At 48.4% G+C, this 5,631-nt stretch overlaps 1 protein-coding gene across 1 annotated transcript in view; it reads left to right on the top strand.

Moving 5' to 3' along the window:
- Window positions 1-1,023: 1,023 nt before the first annotated feature.
- The window catches only part of LOC138172236 (zinc finger protein 571-like), an 83,621-nt gene continuing 79,013 nt past the window's right edge, over window positions 1,024-5,631 (top strand). The window contains exons 1-2 of the mRNA XM_069101939.1: window positions 1,024-1,371; window positions 2,559-2,713. The gene's annotated coding sequence lies outside the window, so the exon portion shown is untranslated. The remainder of the gene's footprint in view (window positions 1,372-2,558; window positions 2,714-5,631) is intronic.

A 5,631-nucleotide genomic window follows, 5' to 3' on the forward strand; every position in this document is an offset into this window, starting at 1 on the left:
ATGATCTATAGAGATTCAGTATGATTCAGCGTGGTGTCAAAATAAGAAAAACTTTGGGAAACAGTATGGGAGAAATTAGAATAAAATTCCTGCCAGTATAAATAATTCTACATTTGCTAAGCCCAAAGCAGCTTCAGCCAGTCAGTCTCTGAGTCCAGGTTTCTTGGGTGGGGTCATTCTTAGACCCCAAAGGAATGTAAGTCACAAAAATTCGCATTTAACTACTGCTTTGCTTGTTGCAAAACCATGAAGCAAAGAAAAAGTGAAATTTAATGGTCTGGGTATGTGTTCTCTTTTTCTGTTTGTGTGTGTGTGAGTGTGTGTGTGTGTGTGTGTGTGAGTGTGTGAATGTGTGTGTGTGAGTGTGAGTGTGTGTGAGTGTGTGAATGTGTGTGTGTGAGTGTGTGAGTGTGAGTGAGTGCATGTGAGAAGGTTATGCCAAGTTAGGGTAAGAATTACTGAGGATAGAACTAAGCTAGAACATGGCATAGAAAGGGATGGGGATGAAGGCCATGCACCTGGAACCCAGGCTGCTGCTGCTACAAAACTTCAGATGAAAAGGAGTAGGTGTGGGACAGAGGCCAGTGCCAGACCATCAGTACAAAGACTGCCATGCCTTGGAAGCAGAGGTGAGTGTGCTGTGTCCTCCTGAGGGAGGGCACCCCCCCACTCCTCCAGAGACCAGATTTTACAGGAGCCCCATTCTCATTTAAATGAGCAGAAACCTGCTCACCCGAGGGACTGATTTTGTGAACAGACTCCATTCTGAAGCTAAGCTCTGTTTGGCTTTCTGGGAAATCTCCAGGATGCTTCTTCCTTGCTCTTCCCCTCCCACCTTCTGACGTCAGGAGTCAGCTGGTAGTGATGGGGAGGAGGAGCTCTCAGAGCTGGCCAGCCTGGTGGGGGTGGCCCAGGTGCAATCAGAGCCCTGGAGTGGAGATTGGGGGCCTGGGAGGGGTCTAGGAAAGGAGAGGGCTCATTCCAGAGACCCAGGCATTCCAGGTGAGGGAGGGCAGGGCTTGGGGAGCAGAGGCAGGCAGGATCCTGGGCTCCTGCCCTGGGTGTGATTGGAGGAAAGGGCTCATCCTGGACCACCGAGGATGGGCAGAGGGGAAGGACCCTCCCAGAGGGGGCTGGCAGAAAACAGGAACTTGGGCTGAGACTGGGCTGCCTTCTTTCTTTGCAGCTCAAGGATCTCTGCCTTCACTTGCTGCCAAGATCTCTCTGCCTTCCTCCCCTGGACCAGAGATCTTTGCCTTCTGGATGCCAACTCTGTGGGTGCAGGTCCCAGGTAGATCTGATCCAGCCCCTCACAGACCTGCTGGCCTCTGCTGGCTGCCGCTGCCTATGGGGCCTTCCTCTGATCACGTGGTGAGTTCCTTCCAGATTCACCTGGAGTGATCCTTCTTCTGAGACCTGATCTCTGGACAAGCTCCCTAGGGCACCAGGAATCCTTTCTCCCTGCCCCCAGCTTTTGGGTAGAGACTCTGTTGTTCTTCCCTCAGACCAAGCTCCCTGTAAGGACCCAAAGTTCCTGCCCAGCCCCCCTCACCTGGACCCACAGCCCCTGAGCTGCTTCCCTATCAGATCCCAGTACTGGCTCCCTGTGTCTGGTCTCCCTTGAGGGATTCCAGACCTAAGCTCCCCCAGAGGGCCCCAGGAGCCTCCCCAGCTCCTAGTCAGACCCCAGGACACAGTCCTCCTGCTGTCCCAGGCTCAGTGTCCCCCTGGAGCCCTTCTGTCCCTGCAGTGTCCCTGAGCTCCCTGCCATGAGCTGGCTTAGAATGTCTTCCTCCAGCCCCCACCTGTGCTCCCCTTCCCCAGGCCTCCTGCTCCCCTGCCCCCTCTTCTTTCAGAGCCCCCAGACCCCCAGTCCCCCCAGGGGACTGAATCCCAGACTGGATTTGGTCTCCCAGGCTCAGGCTCACCCTGGTCATTCTCTGGTGACTCCATCCCAGAGCCTTCTCCATCCCCATCCAACACTCAGTCTGTTGTCTAGATAATATATGGGTGTGTTAGAGAGGGGAGAGGGGGTTGGGGGGTTGGGCAGAGGACCAGCTGGGGGGAGAGCTCTGATTGAGATGCCAAGCTAACTCGGGATCCAGGATGTGCATAATGGGCTGGAGAGTTACTCATAGATAGCCCAGTGAAGGATTCATAGGTGCAGCTGGCCATTATACTAGGGGGAGATAAACAGCTCATGAATTGTTGCCAGGCAGAGTGCTGGCAGGGGAAGGGGCAGAGATAATGCTCTGAGGCTGGGGAGATTTGAGGATAGGGAGAAATGTGATTTTACAAACTGGGGTTCAAGCACAGGCACCCAAGTACCCCATCAGCTCTGCCTGGTCTCATCCAGCCTGGGATCCCAAGCCCCTTCTGCCTCTTGGTTCTCTGAAGGAGAATGGGGGATGGGAAGGGGACAGAAGAGCAGGAGAGGGTAGGATTATTTCCTTTTCCAAGCCCTACCCTACCTGTAGGTTGTAGTCTCTGCACTGAGGGAAGGGCTAGGGTATTTGTAACTCCCCTGGAGGATGTCACCCTCTGTAAATCCCCCACAGGCCAGCCTCCTGCCCTAGAAGGAAAGGGAAAGACTCTGCCCCTCTGAGATCCTTCAGCCTCCCCAGCTCAGCCTGCAGAGGACCAAGAGAGGGCCCAAGCAGGGATCCTGGAGCCAGAGGGAATGGCCCCTGGGAGCTGCAGACCCCCAGCCCAGGTGAGTGCACTGTCCTCAGACTGGGCCAAGCTCAGCCAGAGGCCATTTTCATAGATAAAGAGGACTGAATGAGGCTGGTAATGCTCGATTTATGGATTGGTTTTTTACACAAATAGGCAGGAAATTGAAAACAGTAGCTAACAACACTGCCCTGCTCTCTCCTGTGTTTTGAACTGATTCTTGGTACTTTGGCATCACAAGCACTCTGCTATCCCAATTGCTGCCCTACTGTGTGCTTTTTAAAGGTTTCCCTCATGATCCCTTAGGCACAAGGACTGCCACTTCACTCATTCCTCTTTCCTGTGGGGGTCTTCTCTTTGCTACCTCTATCCATGCCTAGCACCCCTTCCCCACATCCCTAGAACTGATCCCTCCTCCCCTTTGCTTCTTTGCCCAGGCTCTCCCTGCCAGACCTTGAAGGCAGGATGCTCTGCTGGGCCTCCAGGGTCTGAGCTGCACAAACACTTTATCTGTGTGGTGCGCACTGACCCATCCTGTCTTGTAGCTGGTTTGAGTCTCAAGGGAACACAGACAGGGCAGTAAGAGTTTACAGGAGCAAACACTATGACCTGGGCCTGGGGAGTTTGGAATCCTGGCCTCCTGCATTTTCTGGCCCAGTGTTTCTGGAAATAATAGCAACTCAAGAAAGCAGCCTACTTTGGCTTCTGGGTCCCACCCACAGGTTCCCTGACCCTTAACAGAGCCATTTGGACCAAGCCAAAGAAGAGAATACCTTCTTTGGCTGTTAGTGTATTAGCATTTGTTAAGGGCTTTCCCTTGTTAGACAGGATATAGGGAAACGGCTGAATTTGAGGAACTGTTCAAAGTCCTGGGAGTTTTCTTTTCCAGTGGAGAAAAGGGGGGTCCTGAAGGAGACACTCAGTTCTTGTCAGAGAGGCATCAGGCTCAAAGGGAAAGACACAATGATGTGACTTACTTTCTCCCCCAAATCAACTTTTGACCATCTTCACAGCAGCCATATATAGGAGGTATTCTTATCATCTCTATTTCACTCTTCAGGAAACTGAGGCAAACAGGTTCAATGACCTACCGGGGTCACACAGCTAATAAGTGTCTGAAGCTGGATTTGAATGAGGATCTTTGTGATCTTCTACCATTTCCCAGCTCCCCCAGCATTGTCTTACTGTGCCTGTCTTCCCACAACCCCTCCAACATTGACTGCTGCCATTGTCAGTTTTGTCCATTTTGCAGAGTATGAGGTGAAGCCTCAGTGCTGTTTTGCTTTACGTTTCGCTTATTAGTGATTTGGATTATTTTTCCTGTGGTTGGCAATACTTGGCATTTCTTCTTTTGAGAATTTTTTGTTCACATCCTTTGACCATTTATCTATTGGGGAATGGCTATTTATTGTTGTTTTTTACTTTTTTCAGATGTTTCTGACTTTTTGTGACATGCTTTGGGATTTTCTTGGCAGAGATCCTAGACAGATTTGCCATTTCCTTCTCCTGCTAGTTTTACACATAAGAAATTGAGGCAAACAGCCTTTAGTGACTTGTACAAGGTCACACTGCTAATATATGTCTGAAGCTAAGTTTGAACTTGTATCCTCCTGATGCCAGATCTGGTGCTCTATCTACTAGGCAACCTAACTGCAATTGGTTATTAGTCTTTTTTAAATAATATTTCATTTTTGCCGAAGTGTATATAAAAACATAATTTATTCCTAAATTTGGAGTTCCTACTTCTCTGCCTGCCTCTTTCCTCTGACTCCTCTTGCATACAGTAAAACAGTCAGAAACAGGTTATACATAAGCAATCTTGTAAAGCATTTACATATTAGTCATTTTGTGAAATAAATCTTGAACCAAAACAAAGTGAAAATAATTGGCTTAGGTCTGTATTCAGACTGAATTAGTTCTTTCTGTGGCGAGGGATGGTGTGTTTCATGATGAGTCCTTTGGCATTGTTTTAGATCATGGTATTGCTGAGAATAGCTGTTATTCACTATTGTTCACCATTCAATATTGCTGTTACTTTGTACAGTGTTCTGCTTCTGCTCACTTCACTCTGCATCAGTTCATGTAAGTCTTTCTAGGTGTTTCTGAAATCATCCTGTTTGTCATCTCTTATAGCACAAGAGTATTCTGTCACATTCATATACCACAACTTGTAAAGGTATTCCCCAATTAATGAGCGCTCTCTCAGGTTCCAAGTCTTTGCCACCACAAAAAGAACTATTATAAATACCCTTGTCCTAAATAAGTCATTTTCCCCTTTTCAATCTATTCGGCATACGGACTTCTTATTGTTACTTGTGAGTCAAAAGGCATGCACATTTTTATAGCTCTGAGTATGGCTCCAAGTTGCTCTCCAGAATGATTGATCACTTCACAACTCTACCAACAGTTTATTAGTTTCCCAGTTTTCCTACTTCCCTCTAGTAATTATCATTTCCCTTTTCTGTTTTATTAGACAATTTAATAGTTGTGAGGTGGTAACCTAGACTAAAAATAGCTTTGATTTCTTTTTCTGAAAATTGCCTGTTCTATCCTTTGGCCATTTATCAATTGTGTCATGGCTTGTATTCTTGTAAATGTGACTCAGAGCTCTATATATTTGATAAATGAGTCCTTGATCAGAGATATAATGGACTGGAAAGGGCTGAGTGGCTGGAGGCATGGCCTCAGCTATGTGCCAGTGGCCATATAAATATTATCTCATTTGATGCTATTGTGAGAATTGTCAGGGTCCTTCCAGGGCCAAGCACAGCTCACAGACAGACAGTAAACTGTGGTTCATTTCTTCACTCAGGAGTGTGACAGTCTCCCTGCTGGACCTGGGTGTGTCAGACTTCCACAGGGGCCAGAGACACAGGCTCTCCTCCTGAGGTACATGACCCGCCCTTTGGGCAGGATCCCTGAGGTCCTGTAGTGAGGCTTGCAAAGAACTCTGGGCTA

The sequence above is a fragment of the Petaurus breviceps genome, unplaced genomic scaffold (assembly GCF_028583685.1).
Source record: "Petaurus breviceps papuanus isolate PSGF00001 unplaced genomic scaffold, PetGlider_PUasm1.0 522, whole genome shotgun sequence".
Taxonomy (NCBI): domain Eukaryota; kingdom Metazoa; phylum Chordata; class Mammalia; order Diprotodontia; family Petauridae; genus Petaurus; species Petaurus breviceps.